General features: G+C 30.2%; 1 long non-coding RNA gene across 1 annotated transcript; it reads left to right on the forward strand.

The window, feature by feature from the left end:
- Positions 1 to 263: 263 nt before the first annotated feature.
- LOC143239848 (uncharacterized) lies at positions 264 to 16,511 on the forward strand. The gene is made up of 6 exons (XR_013021404.1): positions 264 to 399; positions 1,853 to 1,986; positions 2,444 to 3,856; positions 6,185 to 6,355; positions 7,713 to 7,749; positions 16,402 to 16,511. It is a non-coding gene; the product is annotated as an uncharacterized LOC143239848 (long non-coding RNA).
- Positions 16,512 to 17,638: the final 1,127 nt, after the last annotated feature.

The following is a 17,638-nucleotide window of genomic DNA, read 5'->3' on the forward strand; positions in this document are numbered from 1 at the left end:
ATTGGATTCTTCTTTTCAAGTGTGCTTGATGTGGATAAAGTATTGTGAAAGTACAATTTTTCATATGTTAAAAGTATTGTTCACAGTTATTTCTACAACCAGTGTGTATTATATCAGGTTTATGACCTGATGAATTTCTATAATAGGGTTTATCCTGTAGTTTGTAATTAATATTATTTTCCAGTAAAGTGCACTTTAACAAATTTTTATCAGTTGTCATTATACTTGGAGATATTTCACTTCCTGTATCAGTAAAATAATAATTATGTTGATAATTTACTTTGACATATTATTCAGGGGAATGTGATACTTCAGATGACGAAGCTCCTCGGAAATGTTTAATGAACAACTGGGCTTCGTTTTTGGCAATATATAAAAACAACCTCTTGATGACATCAAGTGAGTGTTAATAATTAATTACCTGGACAAAATTTGTTTAATATAAAAATCACTTGGTAAAAGTTTTGAACATAACCTAAAGATTGAAATTACCAATTATATTTGAATGCCAAGTTTAGAGTCTCAGTTGGAGTTTTATTCATACTGGTTGTGTTTTGAAAGAGATCATTCCAAATACAATAATTATATATAAGGAGAGTCAGTCATGATAGGAGATAGAGAATTCTCTTGTGTTGCTAATGTATTATTTTTATTGAGCTATAAAATTCTATAAAGATGTGGTAATAACCAAAATAGGTGTAGATCTAATAGTACGTAGTTAATCAAATGTTTCTATTATATAATATAGTTTTAATTTCTGAATTTCAAACGTAAAATTTAATTTGTAACGTCTTAGTGTTCACATTTTTGTATCACGTGATGGCACTTGTTTGTTCCAAATTGCTCAACTTAGATAGTCTTTCCACTTGTATTTGATTGACTGAGATTGAATACAACTTTCAGACTTATAGATTTTCCTGATACAAAACATAATGTTATAGTTACCAAGCCATCCCATAAAGCTCTGTTCTCTCACATACAGTCTTTCAAAAATGAAAATAATTCTTACTCTCTCTCATTCTGTCTTTGACATTTGCTATTACATTATTGATAACCATCAGAAAATAAATATTTAATCTTCTGTTTTATGTATAATGCCATCTCGTTCACAGGATGGCTTTTAAGTTTTTCCGAACATAGATTCAAATCTGCTGTCACTAAATTTAGTTTAACCAGCTAAGGAAATTGTTTTGATGCACAATGTTTGGTTAGAAAACCAGTTAAATTGTCATACTTATAGGACATTGTATGCTTTGTGTTTATTATTGTTTGTGCTTTAAATTGTGTGTTTGAAATTAATAAATAATTTTGGAAAAAAATAAAAAACAGTCCCATTGAAAATTTGGGTTAGCATCTCTCAACACTTTAAATCTTTGACAACAAAACAAATTATAGCATTCACAATTAAATACTAAGTTTTTGTTATTTTTCTGTACATATTTGGTTTGTTATAAAAGTAAAAAAAATACTTATTAGGTAACATCAGAAAATATAAATGAAGAAATAGATTAATATTTTTGCAATATTTTTTTACATATGGAGATCGTGTGTATTGCATAATTTTATGCTGTAATTTGAACTAAGTGTATACAAGGTTATTTTTAGCTTGTTACATAGGCTTAGTATATAGGAAGTTGTCATATTTAACTGATGCAAGCCTGACGATAGTCAGGATAAATAATGATAAGCTTTTATTGTAATCTGCAGGGATTTTAGAAAGGAAAAATATTATTTCATATTTTTTTGGGTTCGGTGAAACAAATGGCCTTAGCTCATGTAGTGTAAGGGTAGACAAAATATAAGTTTATTTGATAAGAATCACTTCAGTGTTTGTTCCTTTCAATTTTTTCAGGGAATGTTTTGAAGTTAAGATAGGCCTGTACTTTGCTTGGTTGGATTTTACACCTGTATGCTGATTCCAGCTTCAGTAGTAGGAGCGTTGTGTTTTCTGTATGTGTGCTTTACCTTGTTGGGTGATGCTCACAGGTATGAATAAGGGGAAGAAAAAGATAAAAGAGTTATCAAACAGTTTGTTGTTTTTATAACTCATGTTTGATCATTTTCTAAATTATACCTTGGAAAAATCAGTTACTTTGAGCCATGTGATTGATGGAATGTGGTAAGTGATTAATCACTGGACTAATTAATCACTGTTTAGCTAATTAATTATTTTCACACAAGCCATTTGTAGCTGGAATAATTGCAAAGAATAATAATTGGAACCATTAATTTTTACTGGTTGATATGTTTTGAACCATTAATTTACCTTAAAATATTTTTAATAATTTTTGTGATAAATTGATTTAAACATAATTTCAGTTAATCAGTTATTTTATGTGGCATTATCATTGAAATTGATAGTTGTATATTATGATTGATTTAAAGTTCAGCTGTACTGTGTTTATTCTATAAACTTAAAACAAAACTGCATTTTTTTTTACAGTAAGGACATTTGTGAAGACTGCAAGGACACCATTTTATGTCCTTGGGTGACGGATGCAGATGTGGAAGATTAGGTCAGACATGCACTTTTACAAGAATAACTCATCTTTTCGACAATGGTGCTGCTGTATTTTTAGCTGTTTTTATGTCACTCTGGGTTAAGTATTATATAGATTTACATGTGAAAGTTGAATAAATAATATTATCTTCTTTAGACTCTGTTAGAGCTTTTATACACAAAATATCAATTTGTTTGTTATTTAGTGTTAAGGCTATTTTTAAGTAATGCTTTTCTTGTGCCTATTTTCTTTTTGCATGTTGACTATCCAACATGCATAGTAATTTTGATTTTAAGATTAAAAATACTTGTATGCATCACAAAATGTTCAAATTTCAGAGACAAAATTTTTATAATCTCCAGATAATTATCAAACATTTTTGTACAGAAAAAAAACTTTAAATGTTTTGTCTGTTATTTTTACTAATGAAACTCTGTATGGGCTTGATAGATTTGACTACTATAAACAATTAGGAAATGAATATAAATGATGCTTTTTTTCATTCTGGAATAACTACAAACTATAACTCATATAAAATAGCTTAAATTTGATAACATTATACATTTATATACAAGGGGAGGACAAAAAAGTGCTCCTACCTTGAAAATGTTGTTAATTTATTTGATATCATATTTAAACAGATCTTGTGAAGTGCATTTTACACATTTTTCTGTTTATTATTAAAATAAATATAAATTTATTATTTTTATTATATTGATCTTTCAACTGTGCCTGGATAAGAGTACAGAAGTTACAATGACATGGTGCATGTGTGCTCATGCTACCATATAAAGTAATATAAAACTGACCTTTATAAAAGACCTGAATTTTGGGAAGGTAACTCACTAAACAAATTCTCATGAGATGTGTAGTAATGAATGCCCATAGCAAATGGGTTACTTCAACATAAAAACGTCAAATATTGTATATCTGCAATATTTGAAACGGCCTTAATTTCAAACCAACATAAAGCACGTCAAATTTGCTACACATCCAAGACTTCAAACTTCTGTAACTGAAATCTTGCATCAAACACTTCAAAATAATTCCAAAAATGTGTTATTAGTTTGAGATTTCTTCATCTGTAATTTGGGACTTTTCAAGAAAAAAAGAAAACACTTTACAAAGTTTTTTTTATTACCAACACTTTGGTGAACAAAAATAGTCGAAATAATTGTTATGTCATATCAGTTTAAAGAGTAATTTATATTCTGTTGCAATTTCTGTCTTTACTGATGATAAACTTTATCATTTTTTTTAATTTACTTTCAGCTGTAATATTTCTTGAATTGTGAAAAAAGTATTTGGAAATAATTACCCACCACTGGGATATGACTAGTTTTGATACTTTAGGGGTAATGTGCACTTTTACCTTAGAAATTAACTTTATCACAATGGGCTTGTGAATTTAACATGGAACTTTTAACCATGGCAGTATGCCTACTGTGATTCTGAAGGTACCAGTTGTGTCATTACAAACTTTGACAGTAATCATAAAAATATTTTAATTATATGTTGTCAGAGTGTTGACTGTTCTGATTGCAAAGTGATTTTTCATGTTAAAATTAAAAATACTTCATTTCAAATTTTTCAAATTTCACTTATGTAGTTCTTTAAACCTCCTTAATAAATTCTGATGTTGTTTGCTGTCAGTTAAAAGTTTATTTTATCTGTTATTTTATAAACTATAACTCTTTAAATGATCAGTCAATTTAAACACCCTCATAACCACCATAAAAATTATGAAATAATTGTAAATTACTATTTATTTGTGCTGGAATGAGAGCAAATTGTGACCTGAAACTATGATAGTTTATCCTAAATAACTAAAAACTTGTGACAATATACATCTGTTTATTCTTAATGTTATAGTTTTATCGACTTTTGAACCACGTGTAACTATTAATCCATCCTCACAAGTTTTAAATCACTTGGTGAACATTCAGCTCATGTTACCTTATTGAATTAAATTAAACAATATGAAGAATTTTTATTATTACTATTCTTTATTTGTAGCTAATTTGACATAACTTTCTTGTTTTTTGCATTTTAGTTATTTTTATAGTAATAAATAAAGAATACTCATGAAAAACAAAAAATGTACTATATACCAGTGTCTGTTTTTGTTCTTTTCTGTTCTTTACTAATGGCACTACCACACTAAATGCACCCTGCTATTACAGTGGTAAGTCTATGGATATACAACATCTGAGAGAACTATTGGTAGCTTGTAAAAGAGAGGCTGTGATAGGTCTGCATCCCAAATGACTCTAATTTCCTGGTGTATGATTTTTATAACTTCATGGTCATTGATTTCTGGTTCTATGTTTAAAGTAAAATTGTTTTTAAAAGATGTACTTTGTAAACTTGGGAGGATTTTTTTATTATTTTCAGTGAATCCAGTTTCCAGTTTTCTGCAATATAGCATTCAAGACAGTTATTTCTCATAATTAAGTCTCCACAGAGAGGTGTACTGTATTTCAAGATGGCTGGTATGAGAATTAAAACTTTTATTAAAAGAAATTAGAGAACAATGTTTCAACTTTCTTAGGTTTCTTAGGCCTTTAGGATAACAAAAAGAGTTTTAATACCCAAACCAGCCATCTTGAGATACATTTTTACTTCATGTGGGTTCCTCATCATCATGAGAGAGACATAGTTTTTCAGTTGTTTCATCTTCTTCCAAACCGTTTTCAGTCGACTTCCATAACTACATATATTGGCAGATTATCTTGAAACTTGGTAGGGTCATACTTTGGTCCAATATATGCAGTCAGTATTTCCATTTTTTTATTTATGCTTTTTTAAGGGTCAGATGTCTAACAATCCAAAAATATATATTTTGGGCTCTTGTGTGGTTATATTTACAGCAGTCTAGAAGACAACTGGCACAAATGTAAGTATTCATGAGCTTAATTAATACAATGACAAACAAAAATAGCTAGATTTTACCATTTCGATTTTTTGTGGGGGGGGGGCAGTAAGACATCTAAAAAAAGCATAATTTAGAGATATTTGTTGATCATTTACTCAGCCATATTTTGACCAATTTACATGGTATCTGGTACAAAGATATTTTTGTACAGGTCCCAAACATTGACAAGCAAAATATTGTGAAATTGCCCATTTTTAGTAATTATAAAATGGGTTAAGATGTCAGAAAAAAGCATAACTTTAGGGTTGTTTGATCAGTTGCAGGTTTCATGGTTTTTATTTTATCATATCCCACAGAACAATTTACTGCGTAGAAAATCTAGGGAAAGACTTATTGAACTATTCCGTAAAAGGACAAACAACTTCCAACTGTGTGAAGAAATCTGGACTTTAACTGCCAGACTCCAGTTATAGTTTGCTACAGCAAAGCGTTTTTCTTTAAGTTCCTTAAAATTATTTTAAATTTACGTATATATTCTCTGTTACAGTAACTCTTGATGCAGTGATTCTTTATAGACTTAAGAGGATTATGTTTTTATTCTTAAGGCTACAGTAGCTCTTTCTGTACAGACCTAACATTTGTTTTTATTCTTCATGTTACAGTAGCTCTCTCTTTACAGACCTAACATATGTTTTTATTCTTTAGGTTACAGTAGCTCTTTCTGTATAGATTTAACAGACTGTTTTTATTTTTCAGGTTACAGTAGCTCTTTTTTTACTGGCTTAACAAATTATGTTTTGTTCTTTAGGTTACAGTAGCTCTTGTTGCTGTGGTTGGTGTGATTTTTTACAGAATATCCATTCAAACTGTTCTGTGCTTCACATTGAGTGGCAATCAGACACTTACCAGCATGGTATCTCTTACTACCTCAGTCACAGCTGCACTGTTGAACCTTGTGTGCATCATGACCTTTAACCTGGTAGGTCACTTAAATAAGAAAAGTTGGCGATATGAAATTCACATATTTCTGGTTGTGTAAAATGTACTTTTTATGGTTTTATTCAAGATGATATGGACCAAATACCTGCTTATAGTGGTATGTGTATGTAAGTGTGTGTTTGTATGTATATATCAAATACCTGTTTATAGTGTATACAAGTGTATGTGTGTGTGTGTGTGTGTATATATATATATTTATAGTGGTATGTTATCAAGTACCTGTTTATAATGGTATGTGTGTGTATATATATATATATATATTTATAGTGGTATGTAAGCATATTAGTTTTGTTGTTTATTTATTTTTTACTTTGATTTCTTAATGACTAAAAGGAAATGTTATGTGTAATTACATGTAATTTTTTAAGGTTGTTTCTTGCTTTTTTTATTAAGCTGTAAATAATGTAAGGGTTTTTTCATGTTTGTATTTTCAAGAATGAAATTAATATAGCTTGGAATTTTTTCATGAATGCACCAAAATAATCATAAGAAAATCTTTATACTTTGCATGCTAGTTAAATTATTAAAATAATGACAAAACCTTAGTATTTAAGTTCAGATGCAAGTAACACTACTATATATTTGTTTTGTAAGATCTTCAGTAGTACTTTTCAGTTTTGGCCATTTTAGCCATGGGGGCATTATAATATGACAGTCAATCCCCACTATTCATTGGTAAAAAGAGTAGCCTCAGGTGTGGCTGTGGATGGTGATGACTAACTGCCTTCCCTCTAGTCTTATACTGCTAAATTAAGGACTTCTAGTGCAGATAGCCTTTGTGTAGCTTTGTGCACACTTCAGAACAAACCAAATAACTTTTCAATTTTTTTATAATCACACCCGTCATCTTTGAATGGTTAAATACCAGGCACAGGAATTAGTGTATGTTAATTATGTATTTGTTCTTTTACCTTTGGGCTGAGCATGTATGTAAGTTTGGATTAGAAAAACTTGATTTAAACACCAAAAATTACAAGCCAGAGTAAAAAAATCAAAAGAAAATGAACACTGAACCAGAGATAAAATTTCCATATTTATATCACACTGATATCTGACACATTTTGGTACTGTTTCATTATTTGTATGTTAGGTCTAGTGGTCAGTGTGCTGAACTCTGAACCTGGGGGTTTATGGTTCTAATCCTGTTGCAGCAAAAATGGCCTTCAACCTTGGGTTATGGGAATGTTGTAAAAGTGATTGTCAAATCCTGCTATTTGATTAGAGTAACCCAAGAATTGGCAATAGGTGCCATTTCATAGTCTTATCAGTTTAAAGTTAGTGATGGCTAGTGTAGATATTCTTTCTGAAACAACTGACTAACTGTTAACCTTTTCTAGATTTATAGAAGAATAGCCACCTTCCTCACTGAATTGGGTAAGTTTTACCTGTTTCTAATTTTGGTAATTCCAAATGGACATAGGTTATTTTGTTCATCATTTAAAATAACAAAATTTAACCAGAATCTGACTGCAAAAGTTTTTATCCCTATTTATTTTAGTGCCAGATAAATACCGTTACAGTCATACAAAGTTTATCAGAATAATTTATACATCTTGAAAAACATATACATTTTATTGGTGAATGAATCCAAATTGTGCACATTTATCAAAAGAGAACTTATTTCTTTAAAAAATTAATTTATGCCACATTATGCATGTTATCTAAATTTTTAATTAACTTTTCTGTTTGTACAGAATGTAATAAAATAACATTAGAAAGTAATTATATATAAGTATATTAAACATCACTAACAGCACACTTTCTTATCACTTTACCAGTCTTAGTTTTATTATTGATCAAGTCTGAGTGTTTTGTTAAATAAACTAGTGGATCAGTGTGAAACATAGTAAAGTATATTCAGTTGTAATACCATATAGTCTTGTGATCAAAGTAGTGAAAACTGTTCACATTGCTAACAAATATATACAGAAAAACTTGAAAAATTATATAGTATTTAAACAAATATACTTATAATAGTTAGATGATTATTTGTAACATTTAATTTGGTATTATGTATTTGATTTGATGACAGTTCATGATGAAGAAGAGTAAATATCATATACAGTGTACAGGGATACTGAAAAGGAAAACTTGTAAATATACATTTCAGAGGCTCTAAAGGCAATGCAAGCACAATATGCAAACAGTGCCATGGATATAGTATTTTTAGTCTTTACATGAACATTAACATGTTAATATGTAACTCACATTGCCATCCTCAATTTTACCATCCTTTCTTGATTAGAAATACTTTTTCAGTGTATTTGATATTTAGCATACAACAGACTTGTACACTCTACTAACAGCTTGCAACATCTTGTGTAGATATGCACAATAAATTCAGAAATATAGTGAACATTCCATCTGTAATATGGCATTTGTCCAATAAACTGACCCCATGCATTTTATGTTAAGGATATATGTGTGTTTTAACATAATTTTTTATCACTTTAAGACTTGTGTATGAAGGCTACTAATAATATAAATTTTAAAATATGGAATTCCATTTTGAAATAAAAATATGAGATAAAATCATGTCAAAATTAATAATAAAACATCTCTTATTAATGCAGCCAGTTTTTGTGGATATATTATATAAATTGGCTTCACTACTGTATGTTATATATTTTAAAATTGTCAAAGATTACTAAAAATGTGTATAAAAACTGCCATAAAAAGATATTTCCTTTGTAAAACTAGAATGTAAAGCTCTTTTTTTCTGTTGCAATATGGAATGAAGTTAATCGTTTTGATTTAAAGATTAACATGTGTTTGCTAATTTCATGGAAACTAGTGTATCTAGACCACAAGTGTCTTGATTAACAGTCATTGGTATCCTACTTCTGACAACAACAACAAAAATGGTGGAAGCTAAGATTAGGCTTAACATTTATTTAGATCATGGACAAATTAAGAAGAATATGAAAAATTGGTCTTTAATTCCTATGATTTGTATTTTATTATGACTTCCTCTCCCTTAATACAAAAATATTTGGCCATAGTATTTCTAATTGTGCAAAAGTACATTGCAGAAATATCTCTGCTCCGTGTGACAGCAGCAGAGTAACTTAAAAGCTGGACCTGAACCAGACTTAGAAAGTTTGATATTTATCACTAGGGGAAAGTAATGAATTTTGTAAATAAGAAATAATTCACTTTCAGACAGCAAGATATTTATACACTAAAGATTTGATTTGAAGAATAGAACTTAATGTTTCACCTAAGAGCTCTAAACATCTCTGATATGAAATGTGTTAAATGACAAGTTTAATAGTATTATCAATTGGTTGTCATTAGCGTTAAGGTACAGTTTATCAAACAAACAATTTTTATTTAAGTCAACCTTTTTCTGTATGTTAATATTCGTTTTGTAAAATAGTTAATACTGTTCTGAAATATTGTATATAGAAATACATTGCACTCAAAGTGATTATGAAAATAGTTTGAAGATGTACATGTTGAAGTTTGTGAACTATTATTCATCAGTTTTTTATATTGTATTTTTTAAAGGAAGGTGAGTAATTTGTGTTAAAATATGAAGTGTAGTAGTTTACAAAGTACTACAAAATAAATAATACTAAAAGACAGTAATAATACATAGTTATAAAAACTAATCTTTTAAGTTGATTTCTAGACCAACTTATCACTGTTGATAGAAGTGCTTAAAAATCACGTGTGACATGATTTTTGAAACATTTTAATATCTGTATGTGTAGATGTTTAAATTATTTGAGCAATGTGCTAAACTTGTATTTACCTTTATGTGTTTATTTTTTTCTACTTTTGTTGGTTTTTAGTTTTTAATACAAAGATATTGTTACAATTCATATGCAAGAAAAATATGTCTTAAGCAGTAAAAAAACTTGTAACACCATAAAAATGAATATTCCCTTTCAAATTCAGATTCTAGGTAAATAATGAAATATTGAAGCACATTATTTTTTGTTCACCTATAAATAAACTTAGCATTATGAGGGCTCTTTATTTATAAATATTGCAGATTATATTAATGTCTAAGCTGAATAATATAATTTATTGATGTACCAGTCTAAATATAACAAGTTTTCATTTTAAATAAAACAACAAAGTCTGTACAGTGATGACGAGAAACCCACTTGTTGAGAAGTTTATATGCAAAAACGGCTCGTTTGGGCTGAGAAAACACTTTACAGGTTCTGTACAGGTTCTGTATGTGTCATGAAATTTGTGGAAAGTCAAGAAAAAATGTTTTATAGAACTTGAAAAATCAGAGAATTTTCATGAATTTCAAATAGAGGACAAGCTTCTTTCAGAAAGTCCATGTTGTATAATTATAGCATAAGATCATGTAACATTTTCTTCCTACATTTTCGTGTAGCAGTGGGTAATTCAGACTGTGGTAGTGTGGAAATTAGTTTCTTATAGATGTTTTGTTGTTGTTGTTATTCTTTTAATTGTGATTGCAAAATAGAATGTGAAATGATTTTGTGTTGTTTTCCAAGTTATTCCATCAGCTGATCAAAACAGGCTACATTTATATAGTTGAGATATTGTGTAACAAGGCTTATTTTACAAATTATAATTATCCAGCCACTTTACAGGTTTGGTCGAAATTAGTCCCAGCCCTTAGATGGAATCAGTTGTTTTGATAAAACATTTTCTTAAATGGCACATATTAACTTGGTGAATTGTGCTGATTGGCACTTAATGTCTAGTACAGCAGAACAGAAGATGCTGGAAATGAATTTTTAGATGACCCCTCAACCTCTAAACAAAGTATTGGTTTGCACATAATATCTTGGTGAGAGAAAAAACAAACTTACATGTTATTTTGACAAAGCTAAAATGTTTTTTCCATTGATTGTGTTTACAGTGAATTAAATGGTCATGGAAAATTTAATAATAACTTATTGAAATGAAATAGAATTCTTTATTTTTTCAAAATGTCCTAAACTTGTACTTCTTCCCCCAGTGACACAGCAGTATGTCTGCAAACTTACATAGCTAGAAACTAGGTTTTGATACTGGTGGTTGGCAGAGCACAGATAACCCATTGTGTAGCTTTGTGCTTAATTTCCCACAAACTCGTGATTTTACTTTTGAAATTTTGGGAGACTTGAAAATGAAAAAGGACAATCAAATAAGTGTCAATAGTTCATCAATACAGAATTGACTTTTTTAGATTCTATCTTTAAGTTACATGTGAAGACAGCTGTTTATGTTAAAATTTATCTTTTGATGCAACAGGTTTGTTGGGTATCCAGGACATTACAATTCATTATTTGGATATCAACAAGAGGAAGTATGTATAACATTGTCAGTTTTTTTGTTATATAAAAGTTCAGCTGTTAAACTGTTCTTTAAAAAATTTTTTTTTGTACACAGTTTATTCATAGTACTGTATAATAATTCCAAAACATACTAACATCTGTTGACACAGTAGCTATTTCTCAATCTCCAGTGTTATTAGCTGCCCGGTTCAGTGGTTCTTTGAAGACATTGTGTCAGCTGGAATGTGAAATACTTCTGTTACTCTCCTGTCTTGTTGCTTACATGATATGGCCAATTTCTCTTTTGATGGTTTTCCACTACTTCCTGTAGATTTGTTTGCCACATCTGCTTGGCTTTTACTAGAAATGAGTATTTTCCTCAGTCATATACTCTTTTATTTCCAGGGTCCCTTTATTTTTCATGGTATACCATTCTGGGGTGAGTGCTTCTGAGGCAGGTATGCTTTCTCTTTTCAACTTCATACTCGCAACTACTTTTACTATAATTACTACCACCAGTATGCAACAGGTTCTGTCAAAATGAGGTGCCCTGTAAGATCATTTAGACACCTACCAGATGATATTATCTTATTATGGATTGCCACTAATGGACATTCATGAAAACAGCTGAAGAGAATCTTACTATTCTTCATGTTGAATAAATTGTGATCGGTTTGCTTTGAAAAACATGTAGGGAACTTGATTCACCTATTGCAAAGTTTCCAAAGCTCCATCTTTCAGGATTCCCCAGTACATTTTAGCACCCCAGGCTGTATTAGTGGAGCTTGAGAATCTGTGGCAGACAAGAGGCTTTTCAACCAAAGTTTTTGAGTGTGTTCAACCACTCTTGGAGAAGAGGGCAAAATCAGGGGTCCTCCTTCTAGGGTTCCTGGATGTTTTTTTCATATTTCAGTAAGAGTGGCTCCAGCCTTCCTGGGAACCTACTCATAATTTTGGTTCATATTTTGCATACAGTTATCTTGTTGGGGAGTGCAAAACCCTTCTCTTCGATCAGTGCCAGTTTCAGTTATCATTCATGGAAGTTGGTTCATTATATCGTAATTCTGAAACCAAAGCAGTTCCATCCTAAGTCCTTGGTTGAGTGCAGGTTCCACATAATTCGAGGGTTAAGTAGAATACACCTTACCCACTTGGTTAGGGACTGAGAATGAATGTTCATAATTCCAAACCAGATGAGTTCTGTTCCTTTTTTGAGTATGACATATGGGATCCCATCATTCCGAGACTCAGGTGTTACCTTTTGGACTCGTTCAGGTGGAGAAGAGAATCTGTCCACTTAAGTGTTGCTTAATTTCTTGTCATTATTCTGATGGTGCCAAATGCAACATTCTGTGGTTAGTGTATATATATATATATAATATTGTGGTCTAATAGCCATTGCCAGCAACATGGGATATAGGTACTACAATCCCATAATTCCAACCCTGAGTCATAGAATCTTGGCTGTCTGGTCAGGGGTGGCCTACCTGATGATTACTCATATTCTGTTCTGCCTTTGATATAGGAACTAAGCTCCAAGTGAAGAGCATATATGTTCTGGAGGTAGAGTGTAATTTCCACACTCTTGTACCATTTTTTTTCTCTTGGTACACTCCTGTGTACCAAGTGCAAATGCTTTGTTTGTGGATCATGCCTGCATTGCCAACTACACTTTTATCAATGTGAGATTCTAGCTATAGTGTTGGTGGATGGTAAATATTATTGGAAACCATTTTCAGTTTAAGAAAAATGTTAACTTTTATTTTTAGATAACTTTAGAAAATAAGCCTTCTAGAGGCTTCTAATTTCCCAGTAATCTTGTGATTTTTAAGAAACTAAATCTGGAATGTAAATGCCACTTTTCTATTCTTTAAGCCATAATAAATAACATGTTGCTGTTTCCTTTGTTTGCAGTTTATTATTTTTAAAATCCTACTTTTTTATTTACTTTTGCACTACCAAAATAATTAAGACAACTTGTCATTTTCAGACTTTCATTTATATATCCTGGTAATATTGAAACATGAATGTTTTAAAGTGTCTTTAAAGTTGATATAGTCATGTGAAGATTGTATGCAAAAATGGTGGTCAGTTCGCAAAAATGGCCATTAACTTAATTAACTTATAAATATGTAAGGATATTATGATTTCAGAATTCAAATAATAAGTAACTGAAACATTGAAGGGAATATTTTACTAATAATTGTGTTGTTTGTTCGTAGTTTAAGTTGAAATTTGCAAATAGGATTTGATTTTATACTGTATCTATAAAACTAAATATGTTCTATAATTAAGAACTTTAGTGATTTTCTTTTCCAATGTTCTTTTTTTTTATGTTGTCTCTTAGACATATTCATAAGAATTTTTGGTTTTTGAAATTTTCTACCAGGAAATTATAAGTATCCAACATTGTCACTATGTTGTAGAAATGACACTAAACATAAAGCATTGGAAAACTATCTCCAATTTGCACATCTCATTCAGTGTTGCTAAGACCTGTGTTTAGGCCTGAGTATCATTAGGACACCTGCATTGTTTTATTGCTACTAACAGTAGTAGAGATCTAGGCTTAGATAAGATCTAAGGTCAGTAATAATTATTTATTTATACACACACAAATGTAGCTTAGATTAGAAAGTAACATACTTAAATTACTTCTTACTTGTTCTAATAAGCTACATTTGAATAGCATTTTAATATATGAATAGAAGCTCCCACATGACCTTACTAACCAGCACTGTTTAAGGTAATCTACTCTACACAGACAACATTGATCTATAACCTACTTTACCAATATGTATATGCTCAATCTGAAACCTGGTTTGACAATGTTTTGCTCAATAACATAATAGCAATCAACCAAATAACTATAAGATGTCCTGTATTTGCACTGGTATTTAGGACGTGAAGTCATAAATTCATGGTAAAAAATCATGAAATATTGATTTTTATTCAAAGTACACTTCCTCTTGGCTGACAAAAAATAGCATTATTAACCCTTTCTCCGTAGACAACTTTTTCTGTGCATGCCTCAAGGTTTTAATGAGTTACATTTAAAAGTTGATTAAACTATTTTCTTTTTATGATATACTAATAAATATACCCTGAAAACATAGCTCATGATCCATATTTTAATAGTATACAAGTTTAAAGATTTTACTTTCAGAAGGCAATATTTAAAATAGAAAAACTAGAATTTTCTAGTGTAAGAATTGTAACATTTTCTCTCTAGGCCTTTTCTTCTTTAATTTATTTACCACCTCTCCAAGAAGTAAAAAATGAAATTTAATGTAAATCACTTATTATGATATAATTTTGCTTAGGCATACTATAATTTTCATAGCCTTTGATATTACTTGGTCTCAGAGACATGAAATCAAATCCATCTTGCCACACCCACTTGTGATGTCCTCTTTATTAGAAATTACCAATAAGTGTTTGAGCTACTCAATATGGTGTTTCTTATAAACCAATAGAAAGCCATGGTTTTCATCTGTCAAGTGATTTATCATATTGCAATGTTTTCTGTAAATATAATTCCATATTTTGCTTTCAATTCAACCTTGATTGCCATGGGAAATGCAATGTGTAAAAATAGGAATCACTTTAGATCAGTTAGGTTAGATTAAGTAAAATAAGTACTACTGTTATTACTAATAATAATAGGCCAAGCATGGCCAGGTGGGTTAAGGCATTTAACTCATAATCTGAGGGTTGCAGGTTCAAATCCCTGTTACACCAAAATTGCTCGCCCTTTCAGCTGTTGCAACATTATAATGTGACGGTCAATCCCACTATTCATTGGTAAAAGAGTAGCCCAAGAATTGGCGGTGGGTGGTGATGACTAGCTGCCCCTTCCCTCTAGTTTTTACTGCTAAATTAGGGGCAGCTAGTGCAGATAGCCCTTGTGTAGCTTTGCACAAAATTAAAAAACACCAAAAAACACAAACAAGCAATAAACTAATAATAATAATATTTTTAAAAATGTTGATGAGTAGCTTGTGCCTTATGGAATTCAAAAGCATAACAAGAGCTGCATATTTGTCATATGATTTACAACTTATTAAGGCATGAATAGTAATTAGGGGTTATAAAGGCAATAAAACAATAAAATTTAACAATTTATACATATACACACATTATTATGATCATAAAACTATTTAGTATAAATCTAAGTAGTTTAATATCACAATTTAAAGTCCTTCCAGACAGTGTTCTTTACTGATTCAGGGGTAACACCAGTGACAAGGCTTTAGGTTTAGATATTACACAAAAAAAGTTTGAAATTTTTAAGTCTAAGTATTTTTAATCTAAACATGGAAATCAACACTCAGACTTGTATACGGAAATTCTATATTTATATATCTATACAGATACATTTTTAGTAAAAATACTCCATTACAAAATATAATCTTTGGTGTGCAAAAAACTTTTTATGTTTACATATAGCCTGACAAATGATGTGAATATATTGTAATACTATAACAAGCACAGAATAATTATTAGGTCAGTTCCTGGGATTGAGCTTGTCGTAAGAAAGTTAAACTATGAAGAATCAATCTCTACACAGTTTTTCATGTTAGTCACACACATTCTTTATATTTTTAGGTTTGAAACATTATTTTTTTGGACCATTTGGTCCTGAACAAGTTATTAGTGCTCTTGCTCACCAACTTGTATCTTATTGTACTTTTCAGTCTTGTGTCCTTTCTTAGATATTTTATAAAGTGGTATTGCCACAGTAATTTTGAAACTGTTTTTCTACATTTCCTTCTAGTGTGGAAGAGGAGGGTGTTTGTTTGAACTCTCTTTGCAGTTAGCTATAACTGTGGTACGGAAGCAGTTTGTTAACGCCGTGGTGGAAATGGGTGTTCCGTAAGTTTTTTAGTTAAAATAGATATTTATTGTAATAATTTCATGTAAGAACATTTTCTATGACAGTTGGCTCATTTTGAGACTTACGAACTGTGTTGTAGTGTTTTTTCAAAAAGTGATTTTCATGTTTTCAAGATTCGTAGTTTATTAATGTTCAGTCAAACATGTAGTAAGTCAGATTGTATGTAAAATTACATTATTTATACATTCATGTCAGCAATAAAACCTGTTTTTATTTTAAAACTAGGTAAAAATATTTTTGTATTTATCTTGATGGCTGTTACGGCTTTACAAAAAATGGTCAGTGTATAAAAAGGGTGAGTGTGTTCATGAAAACCATGCACCCACTCAGTGGGAGGGTGACTACAACTAAATAAACCAAGAACAAATGGGTCTTTTTGGTGTATATCTTAAAATGAGTAAGGCTTAAGTTGAACTAAAATAATGATATGAAAATAATTACATTAATAGATAAATATGTTGTACATAAAAACTTGAACACGTTAAAATTGTACTTTTTCCATGTCTGTGAAAAATGTTAAATCTTTGACAATGACCTTGTAGTTTGTACATCATTTAACAGCCTTAAAATCAAGTTATTCTAATTTAAATTAACTGAGTAACTGACTACTATGGAAATGAATGATATATTATTTTAAGTTCCTCCAATGTAGTTTAAAATACTTTTAGATATTTAATGTATAATAAACAGTAAATATTAAATGTGTGATATGATGATAATGTATGTGAAAACAGTAGTTGGAGCAGCATTTAGAAAGTTTTTGATGATGTAGAAATTGATATGAACTGTGTTCATTGCTAAGCCTGAAGGGTTATAATGCTAAGATTAATCATTTGATTCCTGCTGTGGTTATGGGTCAAATTCCACATTGTACAACTTTGCATTTAACAACAAACAAATAAATTGTTTTTAGTTTTATGTGTTTCAGCTTTTTTTCAGAACAGTGTAATGTATAGAGGAAACATTTATTAAATACCTGTAAAACAGTTACACCACCTCAATGATTAGTATTTTCTGGAACAGCAATTTTAAAGGTCCTTGTCTGTGTTTTAGTTTGTTTGTTTTTTAAATGAAACATTATTAATATGCTACTTGATTTTGACATTAATGTTTCTGT

Source organism: Tachypleus tridentatus, chromosome 13 (genome assembly GCF_004210375.1).
Source record: "Tachypleus tridentatus isolate NWPU-2018 chromosome 13, ASM421037v1, whole genome shotgun sequence".
NCBI lineage: Eukaryota > Metazoa > Arthropoda > Merostomata > Xiphosura > Limulidae > Tachypleus > Tachypleus tridentatus.